Source organism: Heterodontus francisci, chromosome 6 (assembly GCF_036365525.1).
Source record: "Heterodontus francisci isolate sHetFra1 chromosome 6, sHetFra1.hap1, whole genome shotgun sequence".
NCBI classification, from domain to species: Eukaryota; Metazoa; Chordata; class Chondrichthyes; order Heterodontiformes; family Heterodontidae; genus Heterodontus; species Heterodontus francisci.
Window position 1 is genome coordinate 29,085,265 of NC_090376.1, and position 21,584 is coordinate 29,106,848.

A 21,584-nucleotide genomic window follows, 5' to 3' on the forward strand; every position below is an offset into this window, starting at 1 on the left:
TATGTCACTTCAACATATTCAGAATCATTGTGCATAAATGTTTGTTAGTACGTATAATGTCAAAAACATCCCAAATGGATAAATGTCCTCCTTTTAATGTACTCAAATGTTCCTTTTGTACTTTTCAGTGAGCAAGTACAGCAGCATCCATCTGAAGAGTACTCGTCAGCACAGTACAAATCCATCAGTACATCTTAAGAAAGCACCCACAAGATAAAGCACATAACTTCTTTTGGGCCTCCTTATCTCGAGAGACAATGGATACGCGCCTGGAGGTGGTCAGTGGTTTGTGAAGCAGCGCCTGGAGTGGCTATAAAGGCCAATTCTGGAGTGACAGGCTCTTCCACAGGTGCTGCAGAGAAATTTGTTTGTTGGGGCTGTTGCACAGTTGGCTCTCCCCTTGCGCCTCTGTCTTTTTTCCTGCCAACTACTAAGTCTCTTCGACTCGCCACAATTTAGCCCTGTCTTTATGGCTGCCCGCCAGCTCTGGCGAATGCTGGCAACTGACTCCCACGACTTGTGATCAATGTCACACGATTTCATGTCGCGTTTGCAGACGTCTTTATAACGGAGACATGGACGGCCGGTGGGTCTGATACCAGTGGCGAGCTCGCTGTACAATGTGTCTTTGGGGATCCTGTCATCTTCCATGCGGCTCACATGGCCAAGCCATCTCAAGCGCCGCTGACTCAGTAGTGTGTATAAGCTGGGGGTGTTGGCCGCTTCAAGGACTTCTGTGTTGGAGATAAAGCACATAACTATACATAGTGATATGAATGAAAAAGCAATGGGTGCATACATTCCATATCCATTGCAAAAAATGATGGCACAGATAGGATGCTCCAAACAATCATGACCAATTGCAATTCATTTAGTCATTTCATAAACACAGACAGTGAGGGAAGGGTTCACAGAATTCAGACCCATCTTGCACTTGACAAGATCAGGAGTCTTGTGAGGACATGTCCTGCACCAATAGTTTGCATGCAAAAGTGCAGGAGAGGCTCGTTACCAGTCATGTCAGTGGCGGTTTTGTGCCATCATGTAGCCCCACATAAGTAACTGTGGAAGGACCTCTGTCTATAATGTACTCAATTCTTCAAGTAAAGGACACTTGAACATATGCAGGTACACTAAAGGATGTTGCAATTACAAGTTACAGGTATTTGTATTTCATGGAACTGGTGATTTACCTGAGTAACACCCACCGCTGTTATGTCAGGGAAACACCTGCGAGTTCAGCATCTACATAAGGCACACAGAAAATCAGCACTTGAAAAGAGTAAGTGCACCAGAAAAATGCATTTGACCTGGAAATCATGTGGTCTGAAACCTCATGTGCTCCTAAATGCCAATAAATTGCTGCTTTTATTACCTCTTGCAGTCCCTCATTCTTCTGTTGTGAAGAAAATGAAGTGACAGTTCTCCAAAATTAAAGCAAACTGGAGCTATTCAGTTTGCTGCAAATATATTTTATACGTTCCGCAAGTGGTGTGCCCCCTCTGCTCACTGTGCTTTGGTGCTTCCCTCTCCTTCTATATCATTTATGCTATTAGATACTGTAGAGATAAAAAAAATCCTCAGTACCATTCATCTTTGTCAGTGCTGATCCTTCCAAATCCTTGCCCTTGGCTCCCACAGTGGAAACTGTTAAATATTAATGAATAAAACATGGAGTTGTCAGCAATTTATTAGTTTTAACCACACGGAATCCCATTGAATGAAAAACCTTGTCTCATTTGTCCTCATTTTCCCTGTAGAAGTGCTCTTGAGTGGTGTGGGGGCAATGGAGACATTCATTTCTAAAACAACTAAGTACTGCAGAGTTGAAAGAATTCTCTGTCGCCTAGCTCAGGGCATCTTCCGACCATACAAGTTGTAGACTGTTTACTGGAATGGGGATGTGTCTTAGCCATCTCAAGATGATACAAATTGAAGGGGTCAGTGTTTCAACCAGAAAGGTAAAAACCATGATTATCTACTCTGCAACAAAACAAAAAGACAGGATCCCCCTGCATCGTTATTAGCCAATAGATATGAGAATTCTATGTACAAATGAGGCCAAAATAAAGTCAAACATGCAAACATACATGAAAAGATGAGCTGCTCCATTGAGACTGTCCCATTGTCTGTACACCATCACCCCCATACAGCCACATCATCTTCCGGAAGAGGCAAAAACGAAAGAAATAAAATTAGCCTATGTTGAGAAAAAACCTCTGTAAGTTCTTTCCTGATCAAGCAAGCACCAATGGTAAAAGGACAACACAACACCCAATGACTCACATTCTTGATGCAGGTATGGTTGTTACTGGCAGAATCTTATCAAGCTTTCTCTTGAATGCTTCCAGTGAACCTGTACTCATTGCACTAGTCAGCAACTTATTTCAGAGATCATTGACTATAAAACGAAATACCTCCTAGCATCCAACCAACCTCTATGCTTTTGTAATTTATATCCCTTGGTCCTCCCTAACCTAGCTAGCTCAAATTGTCTGTTCACTTGGACCAATTCTAATCACTTCATTATTTTAAAGACTGCAATCTCCTTGGAGTCTACACTTTCCTAAAGTAAAAAAAAACACAGCTCTTTTAGTCAGAGGGTTCTTAAACTAGTTATCAGTCTAGTGGACCTCATCTGAACCTTTTCCAGGGCCTCAATATCTCCCACTATGTGAGGATGCCAAAATTAGACACAGTGGGAGAGAATTTTTGTGAGGATTTTCCAAACTCCCACCATAACATCAGCAGAAAATCCCTGTAGAAATGACGTAAATAGCCATTTTTTGTTTCTTCAAGACTTCTTATGATCTTCCATCAAAGATCTGAGATCAGAAGAATCCAATGGAAATTCCAGGGGAGTATTCCAGATGTGGTTATACAAAGAAAGTATATTATTTCTTATTTCATAGCTCATTTTCCGAATAGTATACCTTAATACCTTATTCATCTTTGCAATTGCTTTGCAAAATTGGTCATGGCCCTGCAATGACTTACACAGTATAATCTGCATATCTTTCACTTGCTTGGAGTTGCCTCTACTGAAGTGCAACATATTATATTTGTTGATATTAAAAGACATCAGCCAGACAAGGGTCCAATCACCCATCACATCTAGATCATCTATCTTTTCAATCAAGGTCATTACAACCAGACATTTTTTTGCAATAGTTCCATCAAAGCCTTCAACCAGATTGTTGATAAAGATGGTTAAAAACCTACGGCCCTTTTGGGCTTCATTGCAGAATCTCTACCATCAATAACTACTTTCTGCCTTCAGGAATGGCACCAGTTCCTTATCCAGCCCAATACCATCCCACAATGCCAAAAAACTCAACCTTGTTTGGTAGCCTTTTGAGTGGTGCTTTATCAAAGGCATTTTGAAATTCTGGATAGAGAATGTGGACCAAATTTCCAATATCTAGCAAATTTGTAACATGCTCAACGAGATGGCACTTTTCTTTTCCAGAAGCAATGTTGAAATTCCCTGACAATCCCATCTCTTTGAAGATGTTTGTACAGTGTGTCTCCAATTATCCTTTCTAGCAGCCTGCCGAAAACTGGAGTTAAACTAATGGGCTTATACTTTCCCGCTCACATGGGGGTTTCTGACCTCAGCAGAACACAGCCCCATTTCTTTGAGCACTCCAGTCCAAATATGTTCAGGTACAGCAGTCAAATCCGTTTTGAAATCACTAAATCTAGTCAGGACTATATCTGTATCTATTTTGGGACATTTAAATCTCTCATCAACCCTGTAGTTTATTATTGATAACCCAGCATCGACTTCAGTAGTGAAGACTGATGCATAGCAGCCATTTAAAGGGCGGCACAGTGGCGCAGTGGTTAGCACCGCAGCCTCACAGCTCCAGCGACCCGGGTTCAATTCTGGGTACTGCCTGTGTGGAGTTTGCAAGTTCTCCCTGTGTCTGCATGGGTTTTCTCCGGCTGCTCCGGTTTCCTCCCACAAGCCAAAAGACTTGCAGGTTGGTAGGTAAATTGGCCATTATAAATTGCCCCTAGTATAGGTAGGTGGGAGGGAAATATAGGGACAGGTGGGGATGTGGTAGGAATATGGGATTAGTGTAGGATTAGTATAAATGGGTGGTTGATGGTCGGTACAGACTCGGTGGGCCGAAGGGCCTGTTTCAGTGCTGTATCTCTAAACTAAACCTCTGCCATATTCTAGCACTCTGCCCAATTCTGCCATATGTGGATCCTTCAATAGTCCTATACATTCCTTACACAATCTTTGTCTCTTAACATATATGAATAAAGCCTACTATTACTGCCACACATTTTCTCATTCCTCAGGGTAATGTCCTAGGCCCAACCATCTTCAGTTGCTTCATCAATGACCTTCCATCCAACAGAATGTCAGAAGTGGGGATGTTCGCTGATGATTGCAGTGTTCAGTACCATTCGCAACTGCTCAGATACTGAAGCAGTCTCTGCCCACATGCAGCAAGACCTGGTCAACATTGAGGTTTGGTCTGAAAGTGGCAAGTAACATTCGTACCACGTAAGTGACAGACAATGACCATCTCCAACAAGAGAGAATCTAACCATTTCCCCTTGAAATTCAATGGTATTACCATCACTGAATTCCCCAACCATTGACATCCTGGGAATATCTTTGACCAGAAACTTAACTGGACCAACCATATAAATACAGTGGTTACAAGAGCAGGACAGAGGCTGGGAATTCTGTGGTAACTCACCTCCTGACTCCTAAAGTTTGTCCATTATCTACAAGGCATAAGCGAGCAAAGTGATGGAATACTCTTCACTTGTCCGGATGAGTGTGGCCCCAATGACACTCAAAAAACTCAACACCACCCAGGACAAAGCAGCCCGCTTGATTGGCACCCCATCCCAGATTGGCATCCCAGAAAGGGAACCTTAAACATTCATTCCCTCCACCACCAGCGCACAGTGGCAGCAGTGTGTACCATCTACAAGATGCACTGCAGCAAAGCACCAAGCCTCCTTTGACAGCACCTTCCAAACCCACGACCTCTACCAACTAGAATTACAAGGGCAGCAGATGCATGGGAATACCCCCACCTGCAAGTTCCCCTCCAAGCCACAGACTATCCTGACTTGGAACTATATCGCCAATCCTTCACTATCACTGGGTCAAAAATCCTGGAACTCCCTCCCTAACAGCACTGTGGGTGAATCTACACCAAATGGACTGCAGTGGTTCAAGAAGGCAGCTCACCACTACTTTCTCAAGGGCAATTAGGGATGGGCAACAAATGCTGGCCTTGATGTCAAGGGCAGTCACTCATCTCACCTCTGGAGTTCAGGTCTTTTGTGCATGTTTGGACAAAGTCTGTAATGAGGTCAGGAGCTGAGTGGCACTGGTGGAACCCAAACTGAGCATCAGTGAGAAGGTTATTGCTGTGCAAGTGCCGCTTGATAGCACTGTCGACGATCCCTTCCATCACTTGGCTGATGATTGAGAGTGGACTGATAAGGTGGTAATTGACCGGGTTAAATTTGTCCTGCTTTTTGTGTACAGGACATACCTGGGCAATTTTCCAGTGCTGTAGCTGTACTGGAACAGCTTGGCTATGGTCGCAGCAAGTTCTGGAGCACAAGTCTTCAGTACTGTTGCTGGAATATTGTCAGGGCCCATAGCCTTTGTAGTATCCAGTGCCTTCAGCTGTTTCTTGATATCGTGTAGAGTGAATCAGATTGACTGAAGACTGGCGTCTATGATGCTGGAGACCTCAGGAAGAGGCCGAGATGGATTATCCACTTGGCACTTCTGCCTGAAGATGGATGCAAATGCTTCAGCCTTGTCTTTTGCACTGATGTGCTGGGCTCCCCCATCATTGAGAGTGTGGATATTTGTGGAACCTCCTCCTCCTGTCAGTTGTTTAATTGGCCACCACCATTCACGACTGGATGTGGCAGGACTGCAGCGATCTGTGGGATCGCTTAAACCTGTCTGTTGCATGCTGCTTTTGCTGTTTGGCATGCAAGTAGTCCTGTGTTGTAGCTTCATCAGGCTGACACTTCATTTTTAAGTATGCCTGGTGCTGCTTCTGGCATGCCCTCCTGCACTCTTCATTGAACCAGGATTGGTCCCCCACCTTGATGTTATTGGTAGAGTGGGGGAGGTGCTCGCCATGAGGTTACAGATTGTGGTTGAATACAATTCTGATGCTGATGATGACCGTCAGCGCCTCATGGATGCCCAGTTTTGAGTTTCTAGATGTGTTTGAAATCTATCCCATTTAGCACGGTGGTAGTGCCACACAACACAATGGTGGGTATCCTCAATGTTAAGATGGGACTTTGTCTCCACAAGGACTGTGCAGTGTTCACTCCTACCAATACTGTTTTGGGCAGATGCATCTGCGACAGGTAGATTGGTGAGAACAAGGTCAAGTCGGCTTTTCCCTCCGACTGATTCCCTAACCACCTGGCGCTGACACAGTCTAGCAAACCTGAGAGGAATCGCATCCTGAGCGGGACCTGAAAAGGAGAGAGCGGGGCTCGAGGCCGTTACTTACCTGGAGACCGGAGCGGCGGCAGGCGATCTCTCTCTCTCTCTCTCTGTCTCTGTGTCGGCGCCCGCTGAGATTCAAAAGACGTTAAAAAGACTTACAGTGGCATCACGGGAAATCTGCAAGCTGATTGGTTGGGTAAGTATTAGTGCCTGTAAATAGCTTTAAAAAATTAGGGGAATTTCTTTTTGAAAAAAACCTCAAAACCTACCGCATAAGTGATAAAGCCAGTACTACTAAAGAGTTTTTTTTTAATTAGTAAAATTTATTAAGGACTTTAGATTGTAGTGGGTAGTGTTTGAAGTAGAACAAGGCCCCTAGCATAATTTATTTAGCGTAATTTTTTAAATTAAAGGGAGTAACTAAGTAATCTAAAGGTAAGTCATGGCAGCAGAGCTCGCACCCGTGATATGCTACTCCTGTGCTATGTGGGAATTCAGGGATGCTTCCAGTGTCCCTGACGACCATGTGTGCAGGAGGTGTATCCACCTGCAACTACTGGCTACCCACATTACGGAGCTGGAGCTGCGGGTGGATTCACTATGGAGCATCCGCGATGCTGAGATCATCGTGGCTAGCACGTTTAGTGAGGTGGTCACACCACAGGCAAATGCAACAAAGGCAGAAAGGGAATGGGTGACCACCAGGCAGAGCAGAGGAAGGCAGGTACTGCAGGAGTCCCCTGTGGCCATCCCCTCTCTAACAGATATACTGCTATGGATATTGTTGGGGGAGATGGCTTAGGGGAAAGCAGCAAGAGCCAAGTTCATGGCACAGCGGCACAGGAGGGGAGGAAGAAGAGTGTCAGGGTTATAGTGATAGGGGATTCAATCGTAAGGGGAACAGACAGGCGTTTCTGCGGCCGCAAAAGAGACTCCAGGATGGTATGTTGCCTCCTGGTGCTAGGATCAAGGATGTCTCTGAGCAACTGCAGGGCATTCTGAGGGGGGAGGGCAAGCAGCCAGTTGACATGGTACATATCGGTACCAACGACATAGGTTAAAAAAAAGGGATGAGGTCCCACAAGCTGAATATAGGGAGTTAGGATGAAAGCTGAAAAGTAGGACCTCAAAGGCAGTAATCTCAGGATTACTACCAGTGCCACCTGCTAGTGAGAGCAGAAATAGCAGAATATATCAGATGAATATGTGGCTGGAGAAATGGTGTCGGGGGAAGAGATTCAGATTCCTGGGACATTGGGACCGGTTCTAGGGAAGGTGGGACCAGTACAAGCTGGATGGGTTGCATCTGGGCAGGACCAGGAACAATTTCCTCAGGGGTGGGGGTGTTTGCTTGTGCTGTTGGGGAGGGTTTAAACTAGAATGTCAGGGGGATGGGAATCTAAGCAGGGAGACAGAGGAGAGGGAAACATGGATAGAAATGAAAGACAGAAAGGTAAGAAGCAAAAGTGGAAGGCAGGGAAAACAAAGGCGAGAAACAAATGGGGCCATAGTGCAGAATAAAGCTAAGATGAATAACAATGCTAAAAAGACAAGTCTAAAGGCATTGTGTCTTAATGAGCTGAGCATTTGCAATAAGGAAGATGAATTAATAGCGCAAATAGATATAAACGGTTATGATATAGTAGCGATTATGGAGATATGGCTGCAAGGTGACCAAGGATGGGAACTGACCATTCAATATTTAGGAAGGACAGGCAAAAAGGGAAAGGGGGAGGGGTAGCGTTGTTGGTAAAGGAGGAAGTCAATGCAATAGTGAAGAAGGATATTGGCTCGGAAAATCATGATGTGGAATCTGTATGGGTGGAGCTAAGAAACGCCAAGGAGCAGAAAACATTGGTGGGTTGTCTATGGGCTCTAAAACAGTAATGGAGATGTAAGGGATAGCATTAAACAGGAAAGTAGAGATGCATGCAATAAGGGTACAACTGTAATCATGAGTGACTTTCATCTACATATAGATTGGTTAAACCAAATTAGCAATGATACTGTGGAGGAGCATTTCCTGGAGTGTGTTCATGACATTTTTTTACACCAACACATTGAGGAACCAACTAGAGAACAGGCTATCCTAGACTGGGTATTGTGCAATGAGAAAGGATTAATTAACAATCTTGTTGTGTGGGGTCCCTTGGTGAGGAGCGACCATAACATGATAGAATTCTTCATTTAGATTGAGAGTGAAGCAGTTGAATCTGAAACTAGGGTCCTGAACCTAAATAAAGGAAACTATGGACGTATGAGGCGCGAGTTGGCTATGGTAGATTGGGGAACTTTACTAAAAGGGTTGATGGTGGATAGGCAATGGATAATATTTAAAGAACGTATGCATGAATTACAACAATTATTCATTCCTGTCTGGCGCAAAAATAAAACCAGAAAGGTGGCTCAACCGTGGCTTACAAAAGAAATTAGGGATAGTGTTAAATCCAAAGAGGAGGCATATAAAATTGCCAGAAAAAGCAGCAAGTCTGAGGATTGGGAGCAGTTTAGAATTCAGCAAAGGAGGACAAAGAGGTTATTAAGTGGGGGAAAATAGAATATGAGAGTAAACTTGCAGGGAACATAAAAACTGACTGTAAAAGCTTCTATAAATATGTGAAGAGAAAAAGATTAGTGAAGACAAATGTAGCTCCATTACAGTCAGAAATGGGGGAAATTATAATGGGGAACAAAGAAATAGCAGAACAATTAAACACATACTTTGGTTCTGTCTTCACAAAGGAGGACCCAAATAACTTCCCAGAAACATTAGGGAAGCAAAGGTCCAATGAGAGGGAGGAACTGAAGGAAATCAGTATTAGTCAAAAAAAAAGTGCTAGGAAATTAATGGGGTCAAAGGCTGACAAATCCCCAGGGCCTGATAATCTACATCCTAGACTACTAAAGTAACTGTAAATAGTGGATGCATTGGTGGTCATCTTCCAAAATTCTATAGACTCTGAAACAGTTCCTACAGATTGGAGGGTGGCAAAATATAACCCCACTATTTAAAAAAGGAGGGAGAGAAAACACAGGGAACTACAGACCAGTGAGCCTTACATCAGTAGTGCGGAAAACGCTAGAGTCTATTGTAAAGGATGTGATAGCAGAAAACCTAGAAAGCATAAACGGGATTGGGCAAAGTCAGCATGGGTTTGCAAAAGGGAAGCCATTAACAAATCTACTGGAATCTTTTGAGGATGTAACTAGTAGAATAGATAAGGGGGAACCAGTGGATGTGGTGTATTTGGATTTTCAGAAGACTTTTGATGAGGTCCCACATAAGAGGTTACTGTGCAAAATTAAAGCACATGGGATTGGGGTTAATATACTGGCATGGATTGGGAATTGGTGGACAGACAGGAAATGGAGAGTAGGAATAAATGGGTCTTTTTCCGGGTGGCAGGCAGTGACTAGTGGGGTACCACAGGGATCAGTGCTTGGGTCCCAGCTATTCAGAATATATAATAATGACTTGGGTGAGGGAACTAAATGTAACATTTCCAAGTTTGCAGTTTGGGGGGGGAATGTGAGCTGTGAGGAGGATGCAAAGAGGCTTTAATGCGATTTGGACAAGTTGGGTGAGTGGGTAAATGCATGGCAGATGCAGTATAATGTGGATAAATGTGAGGTTATCCACTTTGGTTGTAAAAACAGAAAGGCAGATTATTATCTGATTGGTGATAGATTGGGAAAGGGGGAGGTGCAACAAGACCTGAGTGTCCTTGTACACCAGTCGCTGAAAGCAAGCATTCAGCTGCAGCAAGCAATTAGGAAGGCGAATGCTATGTTGGCCTTCATTGCAAGAGGATTTGAGTACAAGAGCAAGGATGTCTTACGGCAGTTATACAGGGCCTTGGTGAGACCACATCTGGAATATTGTGTGCAGTTTTGGTCTCCTTATTTGAGGAAGGATGTTCTTGCCTTGGAGGGAGTGCAAAGAAAATTTACTAGGCTGATTCCTGGGATGGCAGGATTGACGTATGAGGAGAGATTGGGTCGGCTAGGCCTATATTCACTAGAGTTTAGAAGAATGAGAGGGGATCTCATAGAAACCTATACAATTCTAACAGGTCTAGACAGGCTAGATGCAGGAAGGATGTTCCCGATGGCTGGGGAGCCCAGAACCAGGAGTCACAGTCTCAGGATATGAGGTATGCCATGGAGAACCGAGATGAGGAGAAATTTCTTCACTCAGAGTGTGGTGAACCTGTGGAATTCTCTACCTCAGAAGGCAGTGGAGGCCAAATCATTAAATATATTCAAGAAGGAGATAGATATATTTCTTAATGCCAAAGGGATCAAGGTATATGGGGAGAAAGCGGGAACAGGGTACTGAATTAGACGATCAGCCATGATCTTTTTTGAATGGCGGACCAGGCCCGTAGGGCTGAATGGCCTACTCCTGCTCCTATTTTCTATGTCCTGTAGGACTAGGCCAGCTGGGTCAGTAGTGGTGCTACCAAACCACTCTTGGTGATGGACATTGAAGTCCTCCACCCACAGTGCATTCTGTGCCCTTGCTATCGTCAGTGCCTCTTCCATTTGATGGTCAACATGGAGAAGCACTGATTCATCAGCCAAGGGGGTTGGTATGTGATAATCAGCAGCAGGTTTTCTTGCCCATGTTTGACCTGATGCAATGAGACTTCATGGGGTCCAGGGATGGTGATGTTGGTATCTGGGACATTGTCTGTAAGGTATCATTCTGTGAGTATGACTATGTCAGGCTGTTGCTTGACTAGTCTGTGGGACAGCTCTCCCAATTTTGGCACAAGCCCCCAGGTGTTAGAAAGGAGTACTTTGCAGGGTTGACAGGGCTGGGTTTGCCATTGTCATTTCCAGTGTATTGGTCGATGCCTGGTGGTCTGTCCAGTTTCATTCTTTTTCTTAGACTTTGTAGCAGTTTGATACACAGAGTAGCTTGCTCGGCCATTTCAGAGGGCATTTCAGAGTCAGCCACATTGCTGTGGGTCTGGTGTCACATGCAGGCCAGACCAAGTAAGGACAGCAGATTTCCTTCCCTAAAGGACATTAGATTTGATGATTGATAATGGGACTTGCAGGGGAGGCCTGCCACTGCGAGCTTAAATTTTTCCCATTCAGCTCCAGACCACTCTGCAGACCAGTGTGCTAATAGGTAGAATGGTTCTAGATGGATAAGCAGTCAAAGCTTACTAATGTTCTGCTGTTAAGCTGTGTAGTTTTATCTAGTTGAACTCCAGCAAAATTGCCCAAATAAACAGTGGTCCTCAAGCATTAGCCCTTTCCAACCTACAGTCTTTCTAACCTATACCTATGTTTTTTAGACTTAAATAGTTAAGGTCTCCCTGTGTGTGGAGAGAGTATCCACATAATGGACATTTCCATGTGGTATCTGTACTCTCTTTCTCTTTGGCCTCCTTATCTCGAGAGACAATGGGTAAGCGCCTGGAGGTGGTCAGTGGTGTGTGGAGCAGCACCTGGAGTGGCTATAAAGGCCAATTCTAGAGTGACAGGCTCTTTAACAGGTGCTGCAGAAAAATTTGTTTGTCGGGACTGTTACACAGTTGGCTCTCCCCTTGCACTTCTGTCTTTTTTCCTGCCAACTGCTAAGTCTCTTCGACTCGCCACACTTTAGCCCCGCCTTTATGGCTGCCCGCCAGTTTCTTTATTTCTTTATTAATATCAGAGTGGCCCAAAATACGTTTAGTGTATAAGACACTTTGAAATGTGCAATAAACTTAAGTAAACCTCTGCACATGTGCTATTTTATATCAGTATATTTCCTGACTCAGTTGAAATGAAAATTTACAAGAAGCAGTGCAAGATTAAAGTGAATATATCACTAAGTGTCAACTGTGATATCTCCTGGATATGGTACCCTTGTGATTCTTTTCTTTTGGGCCTCCTTATCTCGAGAGACAATGGATACGCGCCTGGAGGTGGTCAGTGGTTTGTGAAGCAGCGCCTGGAGTGGCTATAAAGGCCAATTCTGGAGTGACAGGCTCTTCCACAGGTGCTGCAGAGAAATTTGTTTGTTGGGGCTGTTGCACAGTTGGCTCTCCCCTTGCGCCTCTGTCTTTTTTCCTGCCAACTACTAAGTCTCTTCGACTCGCCACAATTTAGCCCTGTCTTTATGGCTTTATACCCTTGTGATATAATTGTAGGAAAATGCTTGTATCAAATTCTCCTGTCCACTACTTAAGCTGAAGAGTTAATCTCTTTCTTTAACATGCCTGTTAAGAGTAAATACCAGCAGAAATTTCTAGTCTGATGTCTATTCTCAGTCTTTAGCATCATAATATCTTGAGACTAAGAGTCAAAGGCAAATCCACCTTCTATATAGAAGTATTGACATGGGGCTGATTTGTCCAATGTATGGGTGTTAAAGGTCCTTTTAACTATAGTGGGTAAGAAACAACACAGAAACCTAGGAATGTCTGCTGAAAGCTTTAGCTGTCAATGACTCATATTTTTAGATGACATTCCTCTGCCAGTCATTGTCACTCACTTGTTAACCTGCCTGTTTTAAATATTATCAATATTAGTAAGAGTAATTTCTCACTAGTTACTGCTGAGCTATGAGGATACTGTTATCTGCATTTTCATATATCAGTTACACCAGTGCTAAATTAAGTTGTTTGGAAGAAGGAATGATGAGATTGTATAAATTAACCAACAAGAAAAATGACTATTTGGCCTTTGTAAATGAGTGTGGCTGCATTGCTTACTGATGGTAAATAAAGACTACTTGCTGTAAGACTCCTTCCTACGTTACCTGAAAAGCATTTCTTTTCTATCCTGCAGGGGAGTCCCCAGCTTCACCAGTGGAATTATGGTGGCATGGGAGCCAGTGACCTTCTGACCTTCTGGAGTATTCAGAGTTCGGGCAGGGTCACATAATATGCACCCAATTCCACCCTCTTAGGTACTCTTAATTTTCATTGCCCCACCATTGGCGGCCATGCCTTGCGCTGCCTAGGCTCTAAGCATTGGCATTCCCTCCCTAAACTTCACCCCCTCTCTCCCTCTCTCTCCTCTGTTAAGACGTTCCTGAAAACATAACTCCTTCACCTTTCCTAATATCTCGTTATGTGGTTTGGAATCAAATTGTGTTTGATAATCATGCCCGTGAAGTGCCTTGGGATGTTTTACTATGTTAAAGGCACAGTATAAATGCAAGTTGTTGTTGCTGCAAGTGGTGGGATGTGGGTGTGGAGTGGAAAAATCAGTGTTGATAAACCACTTGCTGGCCAGCAAGCACCACTGGCTCACGGAACGTCTTATTGGGTGCTGAATTGTCATCTTCTAAAGGGGACACATATTATTTATGCTGTTGGAATTCTGACAGGGTTTCCTGACTGGGATCCAGTCCTTTTCATGTCATATGCCATGTTAGGGGAAATGTGGAAACTTTGCCCACTGCAGCCCCCTGTGAGATTTAGGATGCAGTGGGGATCAAAGTGGAGATCCTGTTCCTGTCACATTTCGCCATCAGTCTTCTTTCATCCAACCGTGTGTGCTCTGAAACACCAGGGAATGATTTTGTTATAGATACCGTGAAATTTGCTTTATAATGTTTGCATTCTTGCAATTTTTGTGTACGATTTGACTGGTGTAATTAGCTGAAAAAGTTGTTCCATCTGTGGGCTACACTGATCATCAACCCTCCATTTGTTTCATTACAGTTTAGAGATGCCCCTCATCAGAGCTACTAGGACAGTAGAGATAGCATTGAAACTACTGCAAAATACCATGTCAATAATGTGAGGCCAGTTCATTGAAATTGCATGCATTGGATGAGTCATAGGGCTCGGAAGCTGCATTATCTGGTGTCAACAGCAATTAAAGAGCTGCTGGGTCTCCTTAAACTTGTGGCACTTTTTATGGGATCAAAAATGGTCTGCAGAACACCAACCCCTTTCAAAGATTAGTCTTTGGAGGGCAAGTTGGTTTCCAACTAATCAGAGACCAATATTTGCTAATAAGGAACCCTGTTCCAGAATAATTGATCGGATCATGATGTTATGATAAGGTTTATCGTTAAAAATATTTAAAAAGTGGCAAAATGTTAAATATTTAACATTATTTAGAAATACGAAGTACTTTTTGAGTACTCAACTTAGATTCTCATTAGATGTGAAAACATGTCACAGAGTCAGCCCTGTAATGCTATAGCCATGTCTCCAATCCACACTCCCGTCTAATGAGGCTTCATATTGGGAGCCTCACCACAGCAAATTCACCCTAAATTCTCAAAGTAAATAATTCTACGAAGCTACTGGCACTCCAATGGCTAGAAAATATCTTTCTAGCACCCAGATTCATAGACGGTCTCCTTCTTGAATGAGATTTATTTTTGGGTGGGGGAGATGCACCCATTTAAGATACATAGTATAGGTAGGTGGTAGGGAATATGGGATTACTGCGGGGTTAGTATAAATGGGTGGTTGTTGGTCGGCACAGACTCGGTGGGCCGAAGGGCCTGTTTCAGTGCTGTATCTCTAAATAAAAAAAAAATTCCTGATCAAGTGGGAAGAAGACAAATTGGCAACCTTTGTTTGTGCCTCTGTTGAAGCTGCTGTGAAACCTTCCATTGAGAAATGAATGGCAACAGCTTGATGCAACTCTCTTTATCATTATCTCTCTGTCCCTGTGGAGAAACACCCAGTTTCCTCATGGCCTCTCTTTGTGGTGGCAAACCTGAAATGATTACTCACTACATGGAGGCTTGCGGGTGCAAACCTCTATCCCACAATACTGTGGTGCAGTGTGTTGACACTGCAATGCATTTTTAAATGTTTTCAATACTTTCTTATGTTTTTCAAACGAATGGTTAAATGAAGTTGACAATGAGCAAGCCTTAGTGGATACTGTTAAACTAAGTATTTGCTATAATTTAACATTTTTCATGCATCGTTGTAGTTTTATGATAATCATTCATAAAATTTCTGTAGAAAACACATCAGAATTCCAGTATCTCATATGTGTCATTTCAGCCTCTATTGGGGATATCAGTTTTGAATCAGACATTTAAGCTGCCACATCTGCATCTAACTAGAATTGCTGTGGCTATAATGCAACCTCCAGCAGCCTCTTTGCTGGAATTGGAGACAGAGAGCTGAATTAAAGCACTAGTGAACTGATAACTGAGAAGTTTTAATCAACTTGAGGTCCTCCATTCCAGAATAGAACCTGCTGGAGACTGCACGGCATATTAGAAGACAGATCATTGATAGTGTGGTTTTCAAATGCAGAAGACATTCTTACAGTAACCTTAGAATGTGGGAGCCAAAAGAAAAAATGCACAAGATTTTGGACAAGCAAACCAACAAACCGAAGAAGGCAGTACAATGGTGGGATGGACAAGAAATCGGACAAAGTAACTCCTGATGTAACTGCTGAGTAATCATTAATTCAAGTTGCATTAAGGCCTGGAATGAGAGATCTGAAGGGCAACTATTTTATCACTGCCGTACCACTTGTATTTTGCCTCCATATTTTTGAATATTAGTCTGCATTTGTACAAAAATTAGTCACTTTATGTGTCATCATACTCTTTCAGGTTTTCAAAAGGGTGGACATTTCTGGTTGAGTTCAGTGCGGAGATGAAAGGAAAAGTACACATAACAGAATTCTTTTCCTGGGGGATGGTCACAGTTTCCATAAAAGGTTATTAACCTTTTCAGCACTGAAGTTCCCTGATAGCTTTTAAACATGCAAGTATTTTTAACACTCATTGTTAGGACAAAAGAAGCTGTGAGGTTAAGGGATGAGTTGATAGGGGTTTCCAAGATCATGGAGTGTTAGGATAAGGCATAAATTTGAGCTGAGTAGTGAGTGATGAATCTTGCGCTCTTCGAAGCCTGTAGATTAAGAAAGGCCTGGGAGGTGTAGAAATTAACCTAAGTGGGATTGTATTAAAATTAACAGTTTTTTTTAACTGCATTTTAATTTTAAATTAACTTCATCTTAGTTGTTCAACAGTAGGAGCTGCTTAAACTTGTTAACTTGGTGTCTTGACTGAGGGCTGGTTTGAGCTGGTGAATTGATGAACTGTTCTCTGATTGGCTTTTTTCTGTTTTTCCTATAGTAGTTGACTTATTGTAATGTTGGGCAGAATCTTCTACTCTTTAAAAATTTCCAGGCATCAGGACCATTTCCGGATCCTCCAGGCTGCCTCCAGGTTCGCCATCATTTTCAGGAGAGTTGGGCGATACTGAGGTAGGAAAGGGACCGCAGGGACACCTCAAAATAGACGCACTTTCTGAAGTGTGAGGAAAATTTAAAAATAAAGAATGCCCATAGCTGTCAGGATAATCAGTGTGGAGGGGGAACACCTCCAGTAGATTGCTTGCAGCCATGGCGGTGGCCATCCCATCCCAGTAACTCCATGATTGGGTGATTGAGAGGAGGCACTGATGGCCCCCTGGCCTGCCACTGGGAGGCCGTCTCCAGGTAGCTGCCAGGCTCCAGCCTCAGCAGGGGGCCATCCCCGCATTGGGAAGATGCTGACAGGTTCTGGAACTGGCACCGAAGTGGGGCCTTAATCGCCCTAGTTGGCTGTCTGCCTCAGTGGAGCGGGTTGCTGGTTCCCATGGCAGCCTGTTCCCAGCAAGATTGAATGGAGGCAGGAACATGTCAGGGAGCTGACCCAATGTGCAACTTTCAAAAATTCCCCGCCCCCGCATCCACTGATCTGATAAGATTCCGTTGTTTAAGTCAGAACAAATTTGAGGTGAGTAGCAAAAGATTAATCTCAAGCTGCAAGAGGTCAATGTAGTGTGAAAGGCCAGAAGAGTGGTTAGGTTATGCTCAGCAGATGTTCAGACTTAGGGGATGTTAGCATTGAGGCGCAGTTGGAAAGAGTTTCTTGTTCTATATTGGTATGAAATGAGTAAGTGAGTTTGATTCTTTGAGAGTTTAGTGCCATTGGGAGTTCAGACTAATGCTATTTACATTTTTAACAGGCACAGAAAGGTGGCAATGCAGGGCATTGAGTGTGTTATGTGGGCCATTATGGATCTTCAGTATATCCAGGGGTACCACACTTGCATAAGCGATGAAAAGTTGAGTCACTGGAACAAAGAGTTTCTGTGCTGAAGCAGCAGTTGACCAGATTTTGCAGGATCAGAGGTGGAGGGGCAATTTAATATGGATAATTGTGAATCAATACATTTTAGCTGGAAAATGAGGAATAGCATTCAGTGGAAAGACACTGGCATGTGTGGCTGAACAGAGAGGAGCCAGAGGTTCAAATACATGGTATGATATCCTAGTGGTTATAATACTGGACTAGCAACCCTAAGTTCCAATTGAGCTTGACAACTTGTGAAATATAATTCAATATATTTGTTATTTGTGGGCTAGCACCACACAATGAGTATGTAAGTTAGATAAAATGTAACTGATTCATTAATGCTCTTCAGGGAAGGGAACCAGCCACCACTAACTGTTCTGGCCTATCTGTGATACAAATCCCATACTATGGGCCGGATTTTCGAGTCCTGATGGGGGTGGGACTGGAGGCGGCCGAACTGGAATTTCTCACCACTAGCCAGCGTGCCCATTTGCCGACATGGTTCTGACCTGGAGCCATTTTGAAACTGGCTAGTTTGGGGGAGGAACAGTTTCCACCCATAAGGCCCCTCTCCCATGTTGACTGGAACTTTCCAGATGGTAAACAGGACCCCTGAAGTGGCCGAAACACAGCCAGTGAGAGGAAGCGGTCTCCTGGCGCTAGACCGCAGGGCCAGTGCTCCAGTGGCTTTTTTAAACCCTGCCCTCCCACAGTTGCCATACCCCAATGGCCACAGCTGCGGCCACGGTCTTTCCAAAGAGTTCAGACATTACAACAGTGACTACACTTCAGAAGTACTTCATTTGCTCTAAAATGCTTTGGAACACCTTGAGGTTGTGAAAAGCACTATCTGGGCTGAATTTAATGCGGCCGTTGAAGGCGGGTATGGTGGTGTGGCGGGAGGGAGAATTGCATCGGAACTGTCTGTCCAGAAATCCGGCATCATGACGTTGGTTCCAGCTTTTGTCAGTGGTGGGGAAGCACCATGATGGCATTGCTGCCCCAAAGCGACGGAAAGCTACTTTAAATTGCTGAAATGCGATTTAAATGCATTTAAATGTAATTAATTCCAATTTAATGATTGGTCCTCGATTATGTGAACGGCGCATAGCACTCATGTGCCTTTGGGCTCATGACTGTTAAAACCTGGCGGCACCGAGGCGAGAAGCCATATTGCCGTGACAGGTAGGCAGCTGTTACAACTGAGGGGGTAGGAGTGCACTGTTTATTCTAGTTCCACTTCTCCACAGGTCACAACATATATTTAAATTTTCCCACATACTGATAAGGTCAATCATATACTCTATTTTTATCCCAGAATAAAACACACTAACCAGGTTTTTTTAAGGAACAAAATTATCAGTTTATTTTAAAACAAGTCTTAACCAGTATTGAAATAAAGCAGAAACACACCGATTGAAATATTAAAGTTCCCTTTTTACCTGAGTCACAACCACCCCCCCTGCCCCCACACACATTCACACACACACCAGTTAACCAGAAAAAAAGGGATTTTTGTTCAGAGCTCTGTTACAGACAAAAAAACACTTGGGCTGAATACTTGCTCATTCTTGATGAAAAAACAGATGAGATATGTTGTGTTCCAAAACTGGCATACAGTCTAGCCTCTGATTACACGTAGATGGGTCACTGAGATCTTTTAGAACAGCTATTTTCAGTTGGAGTTGAGAATTAATTTGCCAGGCATTTCTTCAAACATTCAGCAAGAATCTGGTCTCTTCCTCTGTGACACTTCTTCAGCAGCTGGCTTTAAATTTATCTCATTCCTGAAGGTAAACACTGATACTACAACCAACAGCTTGTGAGTTTGCTGTTCTCTCAGGTGTGCTCTGCTGCTCCCATGCTTGTCCTGTCCAGGGGCATGTGACTGTCACTTCTCTGCACACATCTTCCTAAATTACCAGGGTTTCTGTTCTATTGTTAACTTGAGTCATATGACAAACAGTAAACATTGTTGCCAAACTAGTTCTTTCAGTGTCCTCTTGATGACCCTTTTGAAAAAAAACTAGTCCAACATTTCTTCAGTTTGACTATGAATTCCTCAAAAAATTTTTTTAACCAAAACAGAATCACTTTCAAAACACGGCCTTGAGCATTGCTGCATAGAGGAAGATGGGGGTTCGGAGGCCATTGTTGGACCGTGTTGCTTTGGGCTTTGCAAGAAGATCTGGGGTCTTGGGGGCTCGGCAAGGGAGTCCGTGGTCTCGGGGGCTCTGCAAGGGGGTTGGGGAGGCAGGGCAGTATAGGCTTGACAAACTGCTGTGTGATGTGCTTGGTTGTTCACACTACTGGAAGAGGGTGGGCCATCATCAAGGTTGGATTCTGAAGTCCATCAGCACTCTGCTGAGAGTATCGTCAGAACTTCCAAATCAGCTACCTCCAAATGTCCGAGCATCACTGTCAGTGAAGACTATACCTCTCCAGGGAGGCTGTCACTGTCTTATGTGCTCTGCTGCAGGAGGAGTTGTGACCTCTGGCATTTGGGGGTCACCGTATGCCAGTGACCCTGAAGATCACCGTTGCACTAAACTTCTACGCATCTGGATCTTTCCAGGGTTCCACTGGGGACATGTGTGGGGCCGCCCAGGCAGCAGATCACCTGCATCAAGGAGGTGCCTAACACCCTGTTCAAGAGGGCCGGTGACGATATATGGTACTGGACCAACCGGACCAACCCTGACAGTTAGGCCAAGAGGGTCATCAGATTTAGGGTCATCACTGGATTCCCCCAGGTGTAAGGTGTGATAGATTACACACACGTGGCCATCAAAGCTCCTACAGACCAGCAGCCTCCTTCAGCAATTGGAAGGGCTTCCATTCTATCAACATTCAACAGGTCTGCGACCACCAAAAGCGTTTCCTGCAGGCGTGTGCCCACTTCCCAGGAAGCAGCCACGATGCCTACATACTTTGACAGTCTCAGGTGTCACAACCTTTCAGGCCCCCACTTGCCTTCAGGGTTGCATTCTCAGGGACAAGGCCTACCCAGTGAAGACAGGTGAGGAACCCTTGCAATACAGTGGAGGAGAGGTACAACGATTGCCACGGCTCCACCCGAGTGACCATCGAGCAGGCCATTGAGGTTCTGCTGCCTCGATCGATCTGATGGAGCCCTGCAGTATGCCCCAGCGAGAGCCTCATGTACCATGGTGGTCTGCTGTCCCCTACACTATCTAGCACTGCAGGGGCAGGGGGGGTGGGGGGTCTTACATGGCGATGAGATGCCTGAGTGACACTCATCCAATGACGGAGAGGGCCCAGCAGCAAAGGATGGTGAAGACCCTATGCAGGAGGCCAGAAGGGTTGAGCGACATGCAAATGAGACAAGAGACACCTTCATAATGATTCATTTTCGGCTACTTGATGCCCATTTACAGACAGTCAAATAAAGGCTCACCTTAATGCATGAACTCTGTCACCTTCTTTCCCGTCTTGCGACGGCTGCCATTACTAGTGCCCATGGGAGACCATATGTTATCAAGGGCTTTCATCAAATTGGCATGTCATGAAGGCTGTGGTCACATTGGTATTACTCTAAGGGGGAAGGACTATGTTGTGCTGTTTGCAGGGCTGACAGCCTTTTAAAAATGGTGCCAGCAACTGCTCCTTCATCAGGTGACGCCGTGAACGGTGTTGCCGAGGCTGCCCCCATCACATGATTGGGGGCGGCCACCATGCATATGCTAAGTAGCTGTGGTTTGCGGTGGTTTGGTGGTGCGGGACCCGTGCGTGGCGCCCGCCATTTTCTTCAAGCGGGAGAACAAGATCCAGCCCAATGTGGGGTTCTGACCCCCATTTGACCCCGACGTTGGGGTCCTGACCAAAAACCGAAATTCCTGCCCCATCTATCTGTGAATGTTGATTTTTTTTTTAATGGTGAACGATAATCTGGGGAATATAAAAAGCCAGAAAGAGTTATGTTTACCATACTCTCTTAAGATGAAACTATTAGCAAAGTTACCTTTTTATTTTAATTTATTACCACAGACTTTAAAGAGTGCTAATCTAAAATGAAGTCAAAAATTGCTCTTTATTTGG